The sequence below is a fragment of the Mustela putorius genome, unplaced genomic scaffold (genome assembly GCF_011764305.1).
Source record: "Mustela putorius furo isolate JIRA1106 unplaced genomic scaffold, ASM1176430v1.1 tig00000179_pilon_pilon_pilon, whole genome shotgun sequence".
Taxonomy (NCBI): domain Eukaryota; kingdom Metazoa; phylum Chordata; class Mammalia; order Carnivora; family Mustelidae; genus Mustela; species Mustela putorius.
This window is the reverse complement of record NW_025421305.1, coordinates 13,464,137-13,486,520: the sequence shown is the minus strand read 5'-3', so window position 1 is coordinate 13,486,520 and position 22,384 is coordinate 13,464,137.

Sequence of the window (22,384 nt, the reverse complement as noted above, 5' to 3'; positions counted from 1 at the left end):
CCACAGTTAAAACTAGCAGTTTTAGATGGTTACAGCTGCCTAAGCACTATGATTCCAAGTCGGGGGAAATGGTCTAGGTCTGTCACTGGTGATTGTTACTCTTACAACATTATTTCCAATACTTGAAACTTATGAATGGTTTTAAGATGCCCTCAACGATAGCACATTACAGAGATTATGAAGGTTTATTTAACTCAAGGAAATCATAGTTTTCTTATTAAAATGGTAAGATGCATCCTGATAGTCAACCTCTACATTTCCATGCAGGATTAACCTGATCTTACTGCAGAACATTCCGGAATACATGCAGTAAGTGGGCTTTTCTACAGGGTTGGGCATCTCTTCTCCCCTTAACTAAGATATGCACTTGTAAGAAGCTAGTTTTATTTGTTCCTCCCCACTAATACCGATTATAGCATTTTCACTGAAGCTCTGATCTAAACAGATAGGCAGAGGGGTAAGAGCATAGTCTTGGAAAGCAGACAATTTAATTTCCAATGACTACCCTGAAACTTACTAGCGCTGTCATTTGGAAAGTTATTTCCCTTCACCTCTATCACCTTACTTTAACATAAGCTTAATAAGAGAACAATGAGTGGTTAACAAATAAGATATGTGGAGGGGAGTGTATGATACAGTTAATAGCTTGGACACTGAACTCAGAGATTTTTGTTTAAATCCCTATGACACCATTTGTTAGTTTGGTAAACCTGGGCAATTTCTGTAATTTTCTGAGCCTCCTTTCCTCTTGTTTAAAGAAGAATGACTTTTAGAAAAGCCATAATGTATACTTTATAAGGTTTTTGCAGTATTAAATAAAAGAATGCATATAAAACACTTAGAATATTGTCAGGGACTTAGTTAACACTAGACAAATATTAATTATTATTACTGTCAATAACATCAGGCACCTAGTTAGTGCTTAGGGTGTTATGTAATTAGTAGCTACTGCAATTACTAACATTATCATTAAAATTATTTTTGTCGTGGTTTTAAGATACTCTATGTTAATTTGGAATATACTATAGAAAATCCATTTGCTTTGACTCACCTCCTCCACAGAGAGAAATGCAAAGGTTCTACATCAAATAGCGGTTTAAGCAATTAATAGCAGTGTGGCCTTTTGAGTTCTGAGAAGAAAATCCTATTACAGTATTTGAAATGAACTTGCTGAGTAATGGCTGAAGAGTTTTTATCTAGCTAAATGCTCTGTGATTAAAGCCATTGTATCTTCGAACTAAATTGACAGTAAGGAGATTCTAATTTAAAGGCATGGTTTTGTGATAATTAGATGCCAGAGCTAAGAAAAAACAATGGAAAGTAATTGCAAGGGAGGCAGTATGTAAGAGAGAACTCAACTATACCTATTTCTTTCTAAAAGTGTGACTAAGTATTTAATTCCCATCTATAACAAAATTCAAAGATTACATAAGTTTTTCATTTCCCTTAAATCTCCTCTTTCTCCCCTGACCTCAGTGAATTCTTACTCATCCATCAAGACCCAGCTTTCATTTTACTTGACTCCCTTTCTGACATAGTAGGAAGTAATCAGAACACTTTTTCTCCAAGAAATAAATTAATTTAAAATTAATTGGATATAATAATAAAATCCAACATAGGTTTGGAAATCATTTCTTTAAGATGAGTTATTAAAAAACTTGAAATGGATGAAGATAGAGAACATAACTCTAAACAAAATGTTAGTCAGAGAAAGCCAAAACCAAATGATTTTCACTTGTATATGGAATTTAAGGAACAAAAGAAGAAATAAAAAGAGGGAAACAAAACAAAACAAAAACAAAACACAAGAAAAAGACTTAACCATAGAGAACAAACTGATGGTTACCAGAAGGGAGGTGGGTAGGGGAATGGGCTAAATAGGTGATGGGGATTAAGGAATGCACTTGTGATGAGCACCAAGTGATGTATGGAGTTGTTGAATCACTATAGTATACCTAAAACTAATATAACATGGTATGTTAACTACATTAGAAATTAAAATAAAGAAAAACATTAAAAAATTGAAAAAACAACATAATACTAAACAACAAATGAGTCAATGAAACACCGAAAGAAGAAATTAAAAAAAAAAAAATAGGTTGAGATAAATGAGAATACAATTGTCCAAAATCTCTGGGATGCTGTGAAAGCACTATCAATATAGTCTTACCTCAAAAAAAAAAAAAAACAACAAAAAAAAAACAAGAAAAAGTTCAAATAATCTAACCTTATACCTAAGGGAACTAGAAAAGAACAAAGTCCAAGATAAGTAGAAAGAAGGAAATAATATCAGACCAGAAATAAATGGCATAATGAAAAAAAAAAATCAGTAAATCCAAGAGCTGGTTCTTGGAAGAAATAAACAAAATTTATAAACCCTTACCCAGACTCATCAAGAAAAAACAAAACCAAATAAATAAAATCAGAAATGAGAGATGAAGTCTGACACTATAGAAATACAAAGAAATATAAGAGACTACTGTGAAAAAATTGCACATCAATACATTGGACAACTTAGAAGAAATAAACTACTAGAAACATAAAATCCTCTAAAACTGAATCAGGAAGAAACAGAAAATCTGAACAGAATGATTGCTCAAAACAAAATAGAATTGAGAATCAAAAAACTATCAAAAAATGAAAGTCCAAAAAATAAAAAGGACCTGATGGATACACCTGTGAATTCTACCTATATTTTAAATTTGCCAGGCTTAGAGATTTTAGGAAAGGATGGCAGAGTAGGACGATCTTAGGCTTATCTTGTTCCACAGATACACGTAGGTAACACATTAGTGTAAATAATCCAGAAAACCACCCAAAGACTGGCAGAATAGTTTCCTTATAGCTAATCATAGAGAAAATGCCACATTAAAAATTGCAGGAAGGGCAGAGACACAGATGTGAATCAAGGTGACTTATAAGACTGTGTCTGCAGTGAGGAGAGACACTGCAACCAAGAAAGAAGAGGAAGAGACCCCACACCAGCACTGGGAAGATGAATCCCTATAACATTTGGCTTTGAAACCTAGACAGACTTAACATGATAAGTTTTTACAACCAGCAGGGCTTAACAATAGCAACTTTAAAAATCAGCTAGCTTCAGAATTTTATCCATATATTCAATTCTGTGGTATTCTGGTATATCAAAAATGGCATTGGGTTAAAAAAAAAAATCAGCTAGCTCTACTCTGGCATAGGCTAGAGGATAATAGGAAACTGAGTCTCTGCCCTTAAAGAAATAGCATAACAAACAGCCCCATCGAGATAGAGCACAGAAATAGCAGTTTGAAAAACACCTGGAGTACACAGAAAGGACATTTATTTACTGGTTTCAGAATGTATGCTGGAAAGGCAGGGATCTTTAGGAGATTTCTCTAAGAACAAAGAGCTGGCAGGCACCATTTCTATCCCCTGCCTCCCGCCCTACATATGCAGACACTTGCAGAAACCAGCAGAGTGTGAACACCTACTTTGCTAACAGTGCAACCTGCCTCCATATACTCCTATGGACTCAAGCCTCCAATCCCCCACTCAGCAGTTCTCCAAGCTGTGACATGTCCTTTCCCACAACAGACCAGGGAGAACTTTGCAAACACCAAGTGCCTTACCCCCGTACTCTTCTTCAGACGTCCCCCCACAACATGCCCTAGGCAGGAGTGACAGTGCTACAGGTCTGGCATTGTGCAAGCAGCCCCAACAAGGGCCAGTACCACTCCAAAGTGACCCATGCCACAGGGAGTGGAGAAAATAACCCTACACACCAGTTTAACTGCAGTCCCAGCAGTGGCCTGGCTACACACATCTGGTCTGTCTATAGGCTCCAAATTCCAACCAGACTCCAAGGGGCCAGCACAGGGAGAGAGTCCTGCAGTTTGGTGCTACCACAGCTCTAGCCAATACTTGGTATGACCTAACTTAAGCCCAAAGAAGCCCCAAACTGTACCACTTACAAAACAGGGAACAAAACTTGCCCACAAAAGGCAAGGAAAGCCATTACAGATGACTGGACTGAAGGCAAAAATGACTTGACCACTACAGCAGGGCACACACAACATACATAGTACACACACAGAAGACAATCCTGAAGAACCAGGTTCTCAGAAACAGGGGATACTCCTCTGCATGGCACTGAAGGACCTCCTCTTCATAGGCCACTACTTTCAAGCACAGGAGATCTAGCTGACTTTCCTAACAGACAGTAAGAGAGAGGGGGTCACAAAAAATGAGAAGACCAAAGAATATGTTCCGTATGAAAGTAAAGACAAAATCACAGCAAGAGAGTTAAACTATATAGGTAAGTAATATGTTTGATAGAGAAATTAAATGGTCATAAATATACCCAAAGGACTTGAGAAAAGAGGAGGACCTCAGTGAAACCCTCAACAAAGAGACAGAAAACATAAAAATGAACCATTCAGAGACAAAGAAGTAAACAACTGAAATTAAAAACACAAGGGATATAATAAATAGTGAACTAAAGGAGGCAGATCAGACACCTGGAGCACAGAGTAACAGAAACCACAGGCTGAACAGAAGAAAGAAAAAAAGGTTAATAAAAAATGAGAATAGATTAAGGGAACTTAGCAACATCATCAATCATAACATCATTCACATTACAGGGATCACAGAAGGAGGAGAAAAAGAAAAGGGGGAATAAAATATATTTGATTAAATAACAGATAAATCCTTCCCCAATCTGGGGAAGCAAACAGATATCCAGATCCAGTATGCACAGAGAGCCCCCAATAAAATCAACCCAAAGATGTCCACATTAAGATACATAGTAATTAAAAAAGCAAAACGTAGTCATAAAGAGAGAATTTTAAAAGCAGCAAAAGAAAAAATTACATAAAAGGTGTTCTGCTAAATTTTCAGCAGAAATTCTACAGACCAGAAGAAAGTGGCACAATAAATTCAAAGTGCTGAAAGAAAAAATCTGCAGCCAAGAATACTCCTTACAGCAAGGCTATCATTAGAATAGGAGAAAGAGCTTCCCAGACAAACAAAGTTAAAGGAATTTATGATAAATAATCTAGCTCTACAAGAAATGTTAAAGGGGACTCTTTGAATAGAAAGGAAAGACTGTAAAGTAGGAATTAGTAGGAACCACAAAAGTAGTAAAAAATAAGTATACATATTAAAATCAGTCAAGGGATTCACAAAATAAAAGGATGCAAAATATTACACTATATACCTAAAATGTAGGAGGAAGAAGAGTAAAGAATGGGTTTAAGTTTAAGCAACCATAAGCTTCACATAGACTGCTATAGGCATAAAATGTTATATACAAACCTAATGGTAACAACAAATCAAAAACCAGCAATAGATGGGTAAAAAATAAAGAGAAAGTCAAGTATATCACTAAAGAAAGCCAACAAACCATGAAAGAAGAGAGCAAGAGAAGGAACAGAGGAGAATGACAAAAACAACCATAAAACAAGAAAAGGACAATAAGCAAATCCCATTAATAATTACTTAGCATGTAAATGGAATAAATGCTCCAATCAAAACACATAGTGTGAAAGAATGGATTAAAAAGCAAGACCGCTCTTATGCTACCTACAAGAAATTCATTTCAGACCTAAAGTCACAAGTAGATTGAAAGCAAAGGAATGGAAAAGCATTTATCACTCAAATCAAGTGAAAAGAAAACCAAAGTAGCAATACCTATATCAGAAAAAATAGACTATAACAAAGACTGCAACAAGAAACAAAGAAGGACACTATATGATCATAAAGGGAGCAATCCAACAACAATTATAACAATTGTAAATATTCACGCACCCAACATGGGAGCAGCCAAATACACAAAACAGGTAGTAACAAACATAAAGGAAGTAATCAATAGTAATACACTAATAGTAGATCATTTAAACACCCTACTTCCATTAGTGGATTGATCATCCAAACAGAAAATCAACAAGTAAACAATGACTTTGAATGACACACTGGCCCAGATGGATCTAACAGATATATTCAAAACATTCCATCTTAAAACAGCAGAATACACATTCTTTTTAAGTGCTCACGGAACATTCTCCAGGATGGATCAGAGAACATAAAACAAGTCTCAAAAAATTCAAAAAAAATTGAAGACATGCCATACATCTGACCATAATGCTATGAAACTAGAAATCAGCCACAGGAGAAAATCTGGAAAACACAAATACATAGAGGTTAAATAACATGCTACTAAACAATGAATGGATCAAGCAAGAAATCAAAGAGGAAATTAAAAAACCAAAAAACATGAAAACATAATGGTTCCAAATCTTTGGGGTCTGCAAAAGCAGTCCTTGGAGGGAAGTCTATTGCAATATAGGACTACCTTAAAAAGCATGAAAAATCTCACCCAACCTAACCTCACACCTGAAAGATCTAAAAAGAGAACAAACAAAACCCCAAACCAGGAGAAGGAAAGAAATAATGTATTAGAGTAGAAATAAATGAAATAGGAAATAAAAAAAGTACAATAGAACAGATTAATCAAACTAGGAGCTGATTCTTTGAAAAGATCAACAAAATTGATAAACTTTTAGCAAGATTCATGGGGGGGGGACTCAAAACTAGAACTAACACTAACACCATAGAAATGCAAAGGATTATAAAAGATTATGAAAAATTATATGCCAACAAACTGGACATACTAAAAAATAAGTAGCTAGAAAAATATAAACTTGTAAAACTGAATCAGGAAGAAATAGAACATTTGTACAGGCTAATGACCAACAATGAAATTGAATCAGGAATCAAAAAGCTCCAAACAAAAATCCAGGACTACATATTTTTGCAGGTAAATTCTACCAAAAATTTAAAGAAGGATTAATCTATTCTCAAACTATCCTTAAAAAATGGAAGAGGAATAAAAAAAAAAAAAAAAATGGAAGAGGAAGGAATGCTTCCAAATTCAGTTTATGAAGGCATCATTATCCTGATATCAAAATCAGGCAAAAGCACCACAAAAACAGATAACTATAGGCTAATATCCCTGATGAACACAGATGCAAAAGTCCTTAAAAAAATACTAGAAAACCAAATCCCACAATATATTTTAAAAATCATCCACCAAGATCAAGTGGGTTTTATTCCTGGAACACAAGGGTGGTTCAATATTTGTAAATCAGTCAACATAATACATCACACCAATAATAGAAAGGATAAAAACTGTATGATCATTTCAATAGCCTGACTAAATATAACATCCATTCATGATAAAAACCCTTAACAAGGTAGGTTTAGAGGGAACATACCTCTATGTCCATACCATACGTCCACTCTCACCACTTTTATTCAACATAATACTGGAAGTCCCAGACACAGCAATCAGATAACACAAAGAAATAAAAAGCATCCAAATTTGTAAGGAAGAAGTAAAACGTCTACTATTCACAGAAAACGTGACACTACGTATAGAAAACCTGGTAACGCCACCAAAAAACTACTAGAACTGATAAATTAATTCAGTAAGGTCTTGAGATACAAAATCAATATACAAAAATCTGCTACATTTCTATACAGTAATAATGAAGTAAAAGAAAGAGAAATTAATAAAATAGTTCCATTTACAATTGCAACAAATATATGATACCTAGAACAAACAAAAAAAAAAAGATATCTAGGAATAAATCTAATCACAGAGGGGAAAGACCTATATTCTGAAAATGAGAAAACACTGATAGAAGAAATTGAGGATTACACAAGCAAATGGAAAGATAGTCCATGCTTATAGATTGAGAAATGAGCATGGAAATGAGATTGTTAAAATGTCAATAATACCCAAAGCATTCTACCAATTGATGCAGTCCCTATCAAAATTCCAAAGTCATTTTTCACAGAACTAGAACACTAGCATAGTTAATAGGACTGCAAAGTGGTGCAGCTACTGTGGAAAACACTGTGGAAGGTCCTCATAAAATTAAAAATGAATTACCACATGATCCAGTATCTCCTCTACTGATTTATTTACCCAAGGAAACAAAAACACTGATTCAAGAAGATATATGCACTCTTATGTTTATTACAGTATTATTTACAATAGATGAACTATGGAAGTAACCCTGTATTCATTGATAGATGAATGAATAAAGAAGTGGTGTATACATGCAATGGAATATTACTGAGCCATAAAAAAGAATAAAATCCTACCATTTGCAACAATGTGGCTGGCTCTACAGGGTATAGTGCTAAGTGAAATAAGTCAGTCAAAGAAGGACAAATGCCATATATTTTACTCATGTGAACTCTAAGAAACAAACAAACAAAAAAACCAAAAAGAAACATAAAAGAGACTTAACTATAGAGAACAAACAGATGGTTATGAGGAGTGGTGGGGGAAATAGGTAAAGGGAATTATGAGTACACTTATGATGAGCACTAAGGAATTTATGGAATTGTTGAATCACTATATTGTACCCCTGACACTAATATAATAATTTACATTTATTTTACTGGAATTTAAATAATATTGAAATATAAATTTACTAGGATTTCTTATGTCTGATCAATTAGAGAAAAATTTTTTATAATTTTCTGATGTTCTTGAAGAATGTGCTCTGTATTTGCAGAAGTCAATTCTTTCTATTTCCTTTAGCTTCCACCTTGTTTTTTAAATTTAACTAAGAGACATATGTTGAAGGGTCTCACTAAGATGGATTTGTCAGTTTCTATTACCATCAATTTTTCCTTTATATATTTTGATTATATTTATTAGGTGCACACCAGGCTTTTTAATTATTATTATCAAATTGAATATTTTCTCATCATGACCTCATCTACCAGTGGGTTCTTTTTTGTACCTCAAAATCTATTTTGTCTGACAATCATACAGGCAAACTAATTTTCTTAGGGTTGGTATTTCCTTGACTCACTTTTTTCCATCAACTTATTTCAACTAAAGATTTTATGTATCCTTATGCTTTAGAATTTATCACTTCCTAAATGCATGTATTAGTCTCTTTTAAATAGCATATATGTGAAATTATTTTTCAATCTAGTTTAAATGGACAAGTTTAGCCAATTCATATTTCACAATTCACAAAACAGTTGAACATTTTCCCACCCTTTTCATTTATTATTTTTCCTACTTCTCACATGTAATTCCTACTTTTTTAAATTTTTATTGAGATAAAATTCATATAAAATTCATTATTTCAAGTGTTTTGAATTGTACATTAAGTGGCTTTTAGTATATTCACAATGTTGTGCCACCATCAAGAGCTTCCAGATTATTTTCATCACACAAAAGGAAACCCTGTATTCATTAGGTAGTCATATCTCACTGCCACCCATTCCCCAGCTCTAGTAATCACTAATCTGGCAGTCACTGAGTGTCATAATTTCCATAGAGACCACTTTCTGACTCTATGGATTTTCCTATTTGGAGTATTTCTTATTAATGGAATCATATAATATATGGCCTTATTGTGAGTTTGGTTTATTTCATTTAGCAGAATATTTTCAAGGTTTGTCCATGTTGTACCATGTCCCTATCAGTACTTCATTCTTTTTACAGCTAAATAAATTCCATTGTTTGTGTATCACATTTTTTTATTTTTTAAATTCAGGCAACAGTTGATGGACATTTGAATAATTTCCAGAGATTCACTATTGTGAGTAGTGTTAATATGACACTTCATTAAAAAGCTTTTATTTGAACACCTGTTTTCAATTTATTTGGCTCTAAACCTAAAACTGGACTTGTTGAATCATCTGATAATCTTATGCTTAGTTTTGCAGAGCTGTCAACTGTTTTTCATTGTTATACCATTTTACATTCTTACCAGCAATGTATGAGAGTTCTGATTGCTCCACATCTTAACCAACACTAGTAATTTTCTGTTTTCTTTTTAATTATATATAGTATAGCTATTCTAGAGTGTGTGAAATAGTATCTCAATGTAGACTTAATTTTTTTTGCGAGCATTCCACAACTCATTTTATTATACTAGTATAATTTTTAAATAAAACCAAGAAATGAAAATATGTAACATGTATCATTTATGAAGATGTAATCCTGAGCAAAATCAATTAATTAATTCAACAATATACAAAATGATAGTTTCCATGAATGAGTTAGGTTTCCCCAAGAAGACAAATTTGCTCTATTCTTAAGAAAAATTAGTCAATAAAATTAACTATATTCAAATACTTGCATCAAAATTCCTTGATGAACACTGGGTGTTATATGCAACTAATGAATCATGGAAGACTATATCAGAAATAATTGGTGTGGGGTGCCTGGGTGGCTCAGCAGGTTAAGCCTCTGCCTTAAGCTCAGGTCATGATCTCAGGGTCCTGGGATTGAGCCCCTAATCAGGCTCTTTGCTCACCTCAGAGCCTACTTCTCCCTCTCTCTGCCTGCCCCTCTGCCTACTTGTGATCTCTCTCTCTCTCTCTCTCTGTCAAATAAATAATAAATAAATAAAATCTTAAAAAAAAAATTATTGGTGTAAAATATGTTGGCTAAGAACTTAATAAAAAAAAAAAAAAAAAGAGCTACCCTATGACCCAGAAATTGCACTACTGGGTCTTTGCTGCAAAGATACAGATGTAGTGAAAAGAAGGGTCACATGCACCCCAATGTTCATAGCAACAGTGTCCACAATAGCCAAACTGCAGGAAGAGCCAAGATTCCCCCCCAGCAGACAAATGGATAAAGAAGATGTGGCCCACACACACACAATGGAATACTACTCAGTCATCAGAAGTAATGAACACTCCACTTCTACATCAACATGGATGGGACTGGAATTTCCTGGGTTAAGCATGTGCCATTTTATTCTTAGTTTTCTATCATTTGTAGATTTGGTTTTAATTTAAAATTCCCTAATGGGTAATGATGAGTAACATTTTTTTGTGAATCAAAGGGCACAATTGAGAAAATAAGACAACCCACAGAATGGGAGAAAATATTTGTTAGCCATACACCTGACAAAGACCTAGTATCCACAATACATATGAACTCATACAAATTGACAGAGAGAAATAATCCTATTAAAAACAGGTCATTTGTATAACTCGTGTCAGTGAAAAGTCAAATTATTTGCCCACTTTTTGATAGGGTTGTTTGTCTCTTTGTTAATTCGTATGCATTTGTATTCTGGATGCTAGGGCTTTATCAGGTATAGGATCAGCAAATAGTTTCTCCCCTTCTGTGGGCTGCCATTTTACTTTCTCAGTAATGCCCTTTGATTCACAATAGTTGTTACTTTTGAAGAAGTCCAATTTATTTTGCTTTATTGCTAATGTTTAGGTGTTATATCTAAAAAAATTCATTGTCAAATACAAGATCACAAAAATTTATCACTGTATTTCCTTTTAAGAATTTTTGTGGTTTTACTTCTTACATTCAGGATTCCAATTAACTTTGAGTTAAATTTTGTATTTGGTATAAAATAAGAGCCCCATTTTATTCTTCTACATGTGGATATCCAGTTATATCAGCACCATTTGTTGAACAGACTATTTTTTTACTCACTGAATAATCATACCTTATAAAAAAAATCACTTAACCATAAAAGCTTTTGCACAGCCAAGGAAATCATGAACAAAATGACAGGGTAACCTACCAAATGGGATAAATATCTGAAAGCAATATATCTGATAAGGGGTTAATATCCCAAATATATAAAGAATTTATATAACTTGACACCAAGAAAACAAATAATATGACTTAAAAATGGGCAGAGGACTGGAATAGACATTTTTCCAAAGAAGAATAGATGGCCAACAGACACATGAAAAGATGTTCGTGTTCACAATGAGACATCACCTTATACCTGTCAGAATGGCTAGAATCAAAAGGATAAGAAATAAAAAGAGTTGGCAAGGATGTGAAGAGAAAAAGAATCCTCCTGCACTGTAGATTGGTGCAGTTACTATGGAAAAGGGTATGGAGATTGCTCAAGAAATTAAAACTACCGTATAATCCAGCAATTCCACTTCCGGGTATTTATCCAAAGAAAATGAAAACACTAGCCTAAAAAGATGTATTGCAGCTTTACAATAGCCAGAATATGGAAAAGACTTAAGTATCCATCAATACATGAATAGCTAATAAAATTGTGGTATGTATAAGTAGGAAAGTTATTCACGCATTAACAGGAAATGAAATGTCTCCTATAAATGACTGGGTGTTTTACAGGTAGACAAGCAGGAGCTGGGGTAGAATGGTGAAAGGCCAGTAGATTTAAAAGCAGAGGAAATAGTCTATAAAAAGGTGAGGAGGTATGAAAATGGCAAGGAAATAAGCTGTGTGCTTGGAAACCTATGAGAAATTTAACATTGCCAGCTACTGGACTTCTAACCTTTAGAGACTTGTAATTTTGGCTATTGAAAATACCAATAATAACCCTCACCTTTTCGTAAACCCACATTATGGAGAAAATAAAAGCAATGGCTTAAGATCATGTATCAATGAATCAAAACACAATCACCTTTGTGTTGAATAGGATTGTCAGATATTTGATAAGGCCCAAGGAAGGAAGATTTAGTGGATTTGTGGTTGACATTCTGTAAGTAAACCTGAACAAGACTGTGTCACCTCGGAGGGAAACTTGACCTTCTTCTCTTAATCTCACTAGTGTATAAGTAATAATAATAAATAGCACACAGTAAAGTCTTACTATATATTAGGCAATTAAGTGAGTGCCTCTCATATATTCTCTCTTTTTGACTTTGGATTTTCAGCTGCCTCACTAATGAGACAGTCAATCATGAGGGGTTGACATCTCTATGACAAATACTAAGGTGTTAAGAACAAAGGTATTTAGAAAGTTATTTCTATCTCTACCCTCAGCCCCTAGGAGAGTTTGTTTTTACAAATAGGAAGGCAAGGGTCAGGCAATATATAACATGTAAGACTTGACTAGGTAGTGGGTAAAAAAATACATGTAGGCAGTTGAACATCATATAATTCTCAGATAATGCCATATAGGTGACTACTGAGGATAAATAATTGGCCCTACCTCTTGATTTAGTATAGTCGTAAATATTAAAATTCTCATGGTTGGGTTGCTTGGGTTCAATGCCAAGCCCTATCTCTTTCTGGCCAGGAGGATTTGGACTAAATCTCTCTGAGCCTCAATTTCCTCTCCTGCAAAACTAGGACATAATAGCACTCCCCTCATAAGATTATCAGGAGAATGAAATTAAATAATTTAAATGAAATCTTTAGCACAGTGCAGGACATGTAGGATGCACTAAAAAAAAATTAGTTATCATTCTTCCTACTTTAAACTAATTGAACTGAGTGAGGCTTTCTGTCTCATGTCTACTACTTCACATAAGAGGTTTGTGGAAATAAAAGGAAACCTAGGTGCACAGCAAGGTGATTTTATAATTCCATCTGACCCTATCCAGCCCTTCTGAATGACTTGGTCAAAGTTTTTCCCTGAGTTCCTGGGTAGTTGGTTGGTTGACATTCTTTCTCTTTCTGATGGAATCACAGTTCTTGTAAGGTATTATAAATTCTCAGAATATCATGAAACACCATCTGACTGGGAAAATTTTGATTTCTATGGATCTTTACAGTTGTTGTGAATTCTCTGCATAGTTAGAATATTTCTAAGGCCAGAAGGGTATGTTTTGCTAGGTCACCCCCAAACCAATGAAATATTGGATACTAAATAGGCAGTAACATCAATGTATAGAAAAACCACACCTTTGACAGCAGTTCAAGGTAGGAGGTGGGCACATGGAAATATGGGAATCCAAGGAGGAGGCTGCTTAACTGGCATGCAAGAAAATCCAAGTGTTCAGGTTTTTTACTTTGTAAATAAAGATATCAAGAAATATCCCTAACAAATAGAAAAATGAGAGGAGCTAGAAAGCTAAACCACCAAAATGTAGTCATCAAATAATCCAGGAGACCAAGAAACAGTCATAATATCTATTATAAAAACAACCTACTCTACTTCCTATCCCAACATAATTTTTTCCTCCAACTATTATTTGTTTCCTTTCCCTGTTGACTTGATTTCCAAAAAGGATTTCTAAGAAGTCAAAATGCTAGCAGTTTCAAAAATTAGCTCTGAGGAGCTTTGGGAATTTCATCTCTCAAAGAGATTCATCTCCACATGTAGACCCACACTGCAGATGGGAACATGAATATGAAGATTAGGGTAGAGACATCTGCCTCTGGAGGTTCTCAAAGAGTCTGCACACACAAAATCTCAATATGCCACTCTAAATTCCACAAACCACAAAGGCTTCCAATATTGTTTGTAGGTTTTCCAGAGCTATATGGTGTTTTGAATAAACTGTGATATTATTGTAACTCATGTTGTGCTATCATGTATCAAACACCTTGCCAAAGCATAAATGCTATATTTTTGGCTTCTGGAGGAGATAAAACATTAGGAACACACGTATGTATGGAAAAGATAGAGAAAGGACTTCTGCTTTTGGGCCTGACATCTCAAGAGCCCAGAAGTCACATACCATCCTCACAATAGCAGTAACTAAAGCTAAACCAACTGAACTTCAAATAACTCTTCTTAAAGAATTGATGTCACAGGGAAAACTGCTGTCCAGAAAACTAGAAGGACAGGTGGGTACAGAGATTCACAGCTTACTGAGAGCAGAAGTCCCCACATGGAGCCAGTACTGTAGAATAATTCATTTTAGTGGCTCAAGATAGACTAATCCGAGAGTTAAATACTCCAGAGGGGCCCCCAAGTTTCATGAGTTTTAGAGTTTTATCAGGTTTGCACTACAAAGATCAAAGAAAAATTACCTCTTGCTTCTAGCCAGGGGAAGGGGAAAGTAGCCATTTAAAAATACACCTAGAGTTTGTTGTTCTCCTTAACAAAGACCTATCCTCAAAGGAAACTATTTTCCAAAGGCTAAATGACCTAGGGGAAATTCTCATTTCTATGGTCCATTATCTTCAATGTTGGGAAGGGTAATATGCAAATTCAGCCCCTCTAGCTTACTTCTCTTACCTAAGGGCAGTGAAGATGAGAAGCACTTGTGAAGGTTACAGCCCAGAAACATGAGTTCAATAAAAGACTGAGGTCTGATCATGAGATTATAAAATGCTTCCCCTCCCTCAACTCCTTACCACTATACTAATAAGGTTCCTGTATAATAACAGAGCACAGCTAAAAGAACTGCAAGTCTCTGACCTGAAAATGAAGAAATCTCCAATGAAACCAAAGACAATAAGGAAGAAAATATTAGAATGTTAGGAAAAAAGTTTAGTCTGTATTCTCTGGTATTATAGGCAGATCAATAAATGCAGTCCAAACACTAGCCAGATAAACATAAAACTTCACACTAAAGTCCTGCTTAGCTCAGTTCCTTTTACTAGATATGTCATGGCTGGATTACAATAAAAAAATTACAAGATATGATAATGCTACAAGCCATATCTGAAGAGACAAAGCATGTATCGTAACAAGACTAAACTATAGTGCAGGTATTGGAATTATCAGAGTGGGAATTTAAATAATTATGGTTAATATGCTAGGAGCTCATATGGAAAAAGTTGCATAGGTGAAAAGACAGATGGAAGCTCTAAGAATCAAAAGGAACAGTTAAAAAAAATCTTTTTTTAATTTGACAAATTAAAAGTGTCTTCAATGTCCCATCAGTAAATGGAACACAGTTGAGGAAATAATCAGTAAGCTTGAGTATATAGCAATAGAAACTTCCAAACTGAAAAGCAAAAAACAACAACAACAACAACAAAAATTAAAGCTAGAAAATTGCCTGTGGGACAATCACAAAAGATGGAATAAATGCATAATGGGAATACCAGAAAGACAAAAAAAATAGGAAAAAAATATTTGAAATAATGTCTGAGAACCTCCCAAAATTAATAACCCATCAAACCACAGATTCAAGAAGTACTGAGAATATCAAATAGGAAGAATGAGGAGGAGAAATTTGACACCTAAGAACACCATATTCAAACTGCAAATAATCAAAAACAAAGATAAAAACTTGAAAGAACTCAGAGGTGGGGCACCTGAATGGCTCAGTTTGTTAAATGTCCAAATCTTGATTTTGGCTTGGGTCTTGTTCTCAGGGTCATAGAATCAAGCCCCACATAGGACTCTGCATGGAGTCTGCTTGTCGCTCTCCCTCTGTTCCTTTCCGCTGCTTGATATCTCTCCCTTTCTCTAGAATACATACATAAAATCTTAAAGAAAAAAAAAAACTAGCTCAGAGAGAAAACAAACATTCTACCCAGAAACAAACAAATGTAAGAATTATATTGTTGAAGATTTCTTCAGAAACCAATAAAACAGAACATAGTGGACTGAATTCTAGGTCAAGCACTAAAATGAGTGTTAAAAGGTATAATCAATATGTAAAGTGAGGAGGGACAATGGAATAATAAAGTGTTGAGTTAGAATGGGGGGGAGGAAAACAACAAACAAAAAACAAAGAACAAGGTCAATCAACAAAACAATTACAAATATGTTATTAAACCAACTATGTCAATAATCACTTTAAATGCAAATGGTCTAAGTTTACCAATTAATAGATAGAGTGAGTTGGTTAAAAAACAACAACAGGGGCACCTGGGTGGCTGAGCTGGTTAAGCAGTTGCCTTCTGCTCAGGTTGTGATTCCAGAGTCCTGGGATTAAGCTGGGTGTCAGGCTCCCTGCTCAGCAGGAAAGTCAGCTTCTCCCTCCACCCCTCCCCCTGTTTGTGCTCATGCGTGCACTTTCTCTCTCTCAAATAAATCAATAAAATCATAAAAAACAAACAAACAAAAAAACCAAACTACATGTTGTCTTCAAGAAACCCACTCTAAATATAAAGATAAAGACAAATTGAAAGTAGAGGAATGGAGAAAGCTATACTATGCTAACATGAATCAAAAGAAATTGAAAGTAGAGGAATGGAGAAAGTTATACTATGCTAACATGAATCAAAAGAAATCTGAAATATTAATTTCAAACAAACCATACTTCAAAGTAAAGAAAATTACCAGAGATAAAAAGGTGTATTACATAACAATAAGGACATGAAGTCTCCAAAAGGACAATAATGTTATATGTGAATGTGCCTAACAATAGAGTGTCAAATTACATGAGTCAAAACCGATAAAACTACAAGGAGAAATAGACAAATAGATTTTAACAGCTCTTCATCAGTAATTGACAAATCTAGAAAGCACAAAATAAGAATACAGCTGAGTTGATAGCACTATCAACCAACTAGATCTTATTGGCATTTGCAGAATACTTGTTGAAATCACAGAATATACATTCTTCTCCAGGTCACATGGAACATTCACCAAGATAGATGATATTCTGGGCTACAAAGCATATTTTAACAAACTTAAAAGAAATCCTGCAATGCATATTCTCAGGTCACAGTGGAATTAAACTAATAATCAGTAGCAGAAAAGAAAAGCTAGAAAATATCAAGGTATGTGGAAATTAAACAACAATGTCTAAATAACACATGAATCAAAGATGTCACAAAAGAAATAGTAAAATACTTTTAACTAAATAAAAATACAACTTATCAAAATGTGTGAGATGCAGCAAAAACAATGCTTAAAGGGAAATTTGTAGCACTGAATACATTTATTAGAAATGAAGATCTAAATCCAATAATCTGTCATCTTCGGAAACCAGAAAAATAAGAACAATATAAATCCAAAGTAAGCAGAAGAAAAACAACATTAAAATGAGAACAAAAATCTAATTTGATAACAGGAAAACCATAGAGAAAATTAATGAAAACCAAACCTGGTTATTTGAAGAGATTAATAAAATTGATAAACTATAGCCAGGTTATCCAAGAAAACCTGAAGAGAAAACAAAAATTACTAAAATCAGAAATTAAAGTGTGGCCATCACTACTGATCCAATGGACATTAAAATGATAATAAAGAATATTATGAATAACTCTATGCCCTTAAATTTGAGAACTTAGGGGAAATAGGCTTATTCCTTAAAGACATAATGTAACAATACTGACACCAATAGGAATAAATAATCCATACAAGCCCATATCTATTATTGATATTTAATCAATAATTAACAATCTGCCAAAACCAGAAAGCATCAGGACCAGACACTTTCACTATGAATTTTAACATTTAAATGATACCAATTTTCTATAATCTCTTCCAGTAAATTGAAGTAGAGATAAAAAAAACCTCCTAATTTATTCTATAAGGCCAGCATCACCTAAGCACCAAAACCAGACCAAGCCATTACCAAAAAAGGAGAAAATACAGACCAGTAATATATTAGCAAATCAGCAATATATTAGCAAATTGAATACAACAATATATAAAAAGAATTACTTGTTATTTGTCAATTATACATTAATTAAAAAATGATACATCATGACCAAGTAGGATTCATCTCAGGTACACAAAGCTTGTTTAACAACTAAAAATCACTTAATGCAAACCATCACATCTTAGGGCTAAAAAAAAAAAAAAATCATATAATGTTATTAATAGATGCAGAAAAGGCATCTGACAAAACTCAACACCCATTTAAGGTAAACTCTAAGCAAGCCAGAAGCAAAAGAGAACTTTCTCAATTTGGTAAAGAATACCCACAAAAAAACCATAGCTGACATCATTCTTCATAGGAAGAAATTAGATCTTAAGATATGGAACAAGACAAGGATGGCCTTTCTCACCACACTATTTCACATTATACTAGAAGTCCTAACTAATGCAACCAGATGAAATAAGAAAGTAAAAGATACACAGATTGGAAATCAAGAAATCAAATTATCTTTGCTTGAGATGAAATGGTTGTCTATATAGAATATCTGAATGAATTGACCAAAAAAATCCTAGAAATAATAATTATAGCAACTTTGTTGGACACAAAGTTAATACACAAAATACAATTTCTCCTCTACAAACCAACAGTGAATGATGGAATTTGAAATTTAAAAGAAATTAACACCAAAAAAATAGTTTCATGTAGTATGTATAAAGTAAATATGGGAAAAACTAGAAACACTGATGAAAAAAATCAAAGATGCAAATAAATGGAGAGACATTCTATGTTCATGGATAGGAAGATGCAATATTTTTTAAAATGTCAGTTCTTCCCAAGTTGATCTATAGATTCAAGACAATCTCAGTCAAAACCCAAGCAGGTTATTTGGTGGATATTGACAAACTGATTCTAAAATTAATATAAGTCCCCAAATAAATAAACACTTGAAACACAATATGAAAACAATCCAATTTAAAAATGAACAAGATATGGAATAGACCTCTCTTACCAAAGAAGATATAAAGAAGGGCAACAAATACCTTAAAAGAAACTCAACATCATACGTCTTTAGGGCAATGAAAATTTTAAAAATGAGATACTACCACATACCTATTAAAATGACTAAAATCCAAAACACTGACAGCACTATGTACTGGTGAGAATATAGAGCAAAAGGAACTTTCACGCATGCATGGAAGTGCAAAATGGTACAGCCACTTGGGAAAATAGTTTGGCAGTTTCTTAAAAAGTTGAATATAGTCTTACCTTAGTCTTGTCTTCTAGGTATTTAAGCAATTGAATTAAAAAAATATGTCTACATAAAGACCTGCATGTAAACTTTTGTAGATTCATAAATGCCCCCAAATAGGAAAAAAAACAAGATGTCCTTCAACAGGTGAAAGGATAAACAAACCAAGGTACATCCATAGAATATGACATAAAGAAAGGGATCTCAAGCCACAAAAAGACATGAAAGAACTTAAAATGTATAGTGTTAAGAAGTCTGAAAAGGCTACACACTGTATGAAACCAAATACAGAACATGCCAGAGAAGGTCAAGCTATAGAGATAGTAAAAAGAAAAAAAAAAGTAAGCGGTTGGCAGGAAATTTGGGGCCAGGAGGGATGACTAGGGGAGCAAAAAGATTTTAGGGTAGTGAAACTATTTTGTACAAAACATGATGCTATGCATTTTTTCAAAACCCATAGAACTATACAGCATAATGATCCTTAACATAAAGTATAAAATCTATATAGTAATAATTTATCAACATTAGTTCATGAATTATAACAGATATAATACCAGTTCAGGATACTGATAAAGGAAATTGTGGGCAGGTATAGGTACAGTGGGGAGGAAGACACAGGGTATACAGGAAGTCTCTGTGCTTTCTGCTTAACTTCTCTGTAAATCTAAAACTACTCTATAAAAATTAAGGTCCATTAAAATAAGGGGGGGGCTCTCTATTCTGTTCCATTGATCTATGTGTCTGTTTTTGTGCCAATACCATGCTGTCTTGATGATGACAGCTTTGTAATAGAGCTTGAAATCCGGAATTGTGATGCCACCAACTTTGGCTTTCTTTTTCAATATCCCTTTGGCTATTCGAGGTCTTTTCTGGTTCCATATAAATTTTAGCATTATTTGTTCCATTTCTTTGAAAAAGATGGATGGTACTTTGATAGGAATTGCATTAAATGTGTAGATTGCTTTAGGTAGCATAGACATTTTCACAATATTTATTCTTCCAATCCAGGAGCATGGAACATTTTTCCATTTCTTTGTGTCTTCCTCAATTTCTTTCATGAGTACTTTATAGTTTTCTGAGTATAGATTCTGTGTCTCTTTGGTTAGGTTTATTCCTAGGTATCTTATGGTTTTGGATGCAATTGTAAATGGGATTGACTCCTTAATATCTCTTTCTTCTGTCTTGCTGTTGGTGTAGAGAAATGCAACTGATTTCTGTGCATTGATTTTATATCCTGACACTTTAAAAAAAAAATAAAAGCAACATAAAAAAAAAAAGAACACAAAAAACATAAATTACAAAAGGAGCAAAGATGGGCTTGATACAGTTGACTATCTTTGAATTCAGAACTTAGAGCCATGCAAAGACACTACACTAGAGTACAAAAACAAACCAAAGTCTGGGAAAGTATATTTGCAACACATTTCAACAAAGGGCCCTACCCAGAATACAAAAGTAACTTCTACAAATCATATTTTTTAAAGGCAGATAGCCAGAAGAAAAGCACACAAGAGATTTGAACAAGCACATCTGAAGACAGAATATCCAGATGCCAGAATAAACACATAAAGAGGTATTCAATGTCAACATCATTGTTATTGAAGAAATACAAAATAAAGCCATGATAAAATACCAATGCACCCACCAAGATAGACATTTTTTTTAATGCCAAGCATTAAAGAGAATGCGAAACAAAGAGGAACTCTTCTCTACCGCAGGTGGGAATGTCCATTAGAATAACTATCTGTGAAGATTGGGCATGATGTACTAAAGACAAACATACACATTCCTTCTAAGTCAGCAAGTGCACTCCTAGGTATGTACCCGACAGAAATGTGCACACACACACCAAGAAAGCATGCACACTTCACGATAATAGCAACATTACTCTTTAGAGTCCAAATGAAAATGACCCAAAGAATGACCCAAATTGTCTAATAACAGTAAAATTGTTTATAATTGTATAATCTTATACAATGAAATAACAGACAACAATGAAAATGAGTGAACTATTTCTATGTTAAACAATATGGTTGAATCTCACATTGATTTTTAAGACACAGAGACAAAAGAATACATACCTACAGATCCATTTTTTTTTAAAGATTTTATTTATTTATTTGACAGAGATCACAAGTAGGCAGAGAGAGAGAGAAGAAGAAGCAGGCTCCCCACTGAGCAGAGAGCCCAATGTGGGACTCGATCCCAGGACCCTGGAATCATGACCTGAGCGGAAGGCAGAGGCTTTAACTGAGCCACCCAGGCGCCCCCTACGGATCCATTTATATAAAATTCTAAAACAGGCAAATCTAAAATACAACATTGAAAGTATAGATGGCAGTTATCTTTGGGGAGTAGGCAAGTTGATGATTGAGGGGGGACACGAGAGGAAGGCTTCTGGGGGCTGGTACTGTTGTTTTATAAGCTGGCTGATGATTACATCAATGTTTATGATGTCCACCTAGCTAAGTTGTCCATGTAAATTTTGTATACTTTTCTATATGTCATTCTTAACAATAAAGAAATGTTTAAGTGAAAAAAAAAAAAAATAAGGGGGGGGGGAAGGCAAGAAAGATTGTATAATACCTCTCCTTTCTACAGCCCAAATAGTTGCTTTGCATATTCTACGTAGTGGTTGTCAGAGCACGTCAGTATGGTAGGCTGAAGAGTATTTTCAGCATTATTGATTTTTGCCTCCCTATAAAACAATGTGACTGAGGACACCTTGTGACTAGTTGTTGACTAATCCTGATGTATCTTAAGCAAGTAAAACAATGAATGGAGATAAGAGTAGGGAGTTATAAAGAATCCTGTTTTTTTTTTTTAACAGTTTTCAGCATTTGTGCAGATGTAACATATCCAGATATAAAAATTCACATATGCACATAAACTATAAGTCTAAGCTATTCATTAAGTATTGCT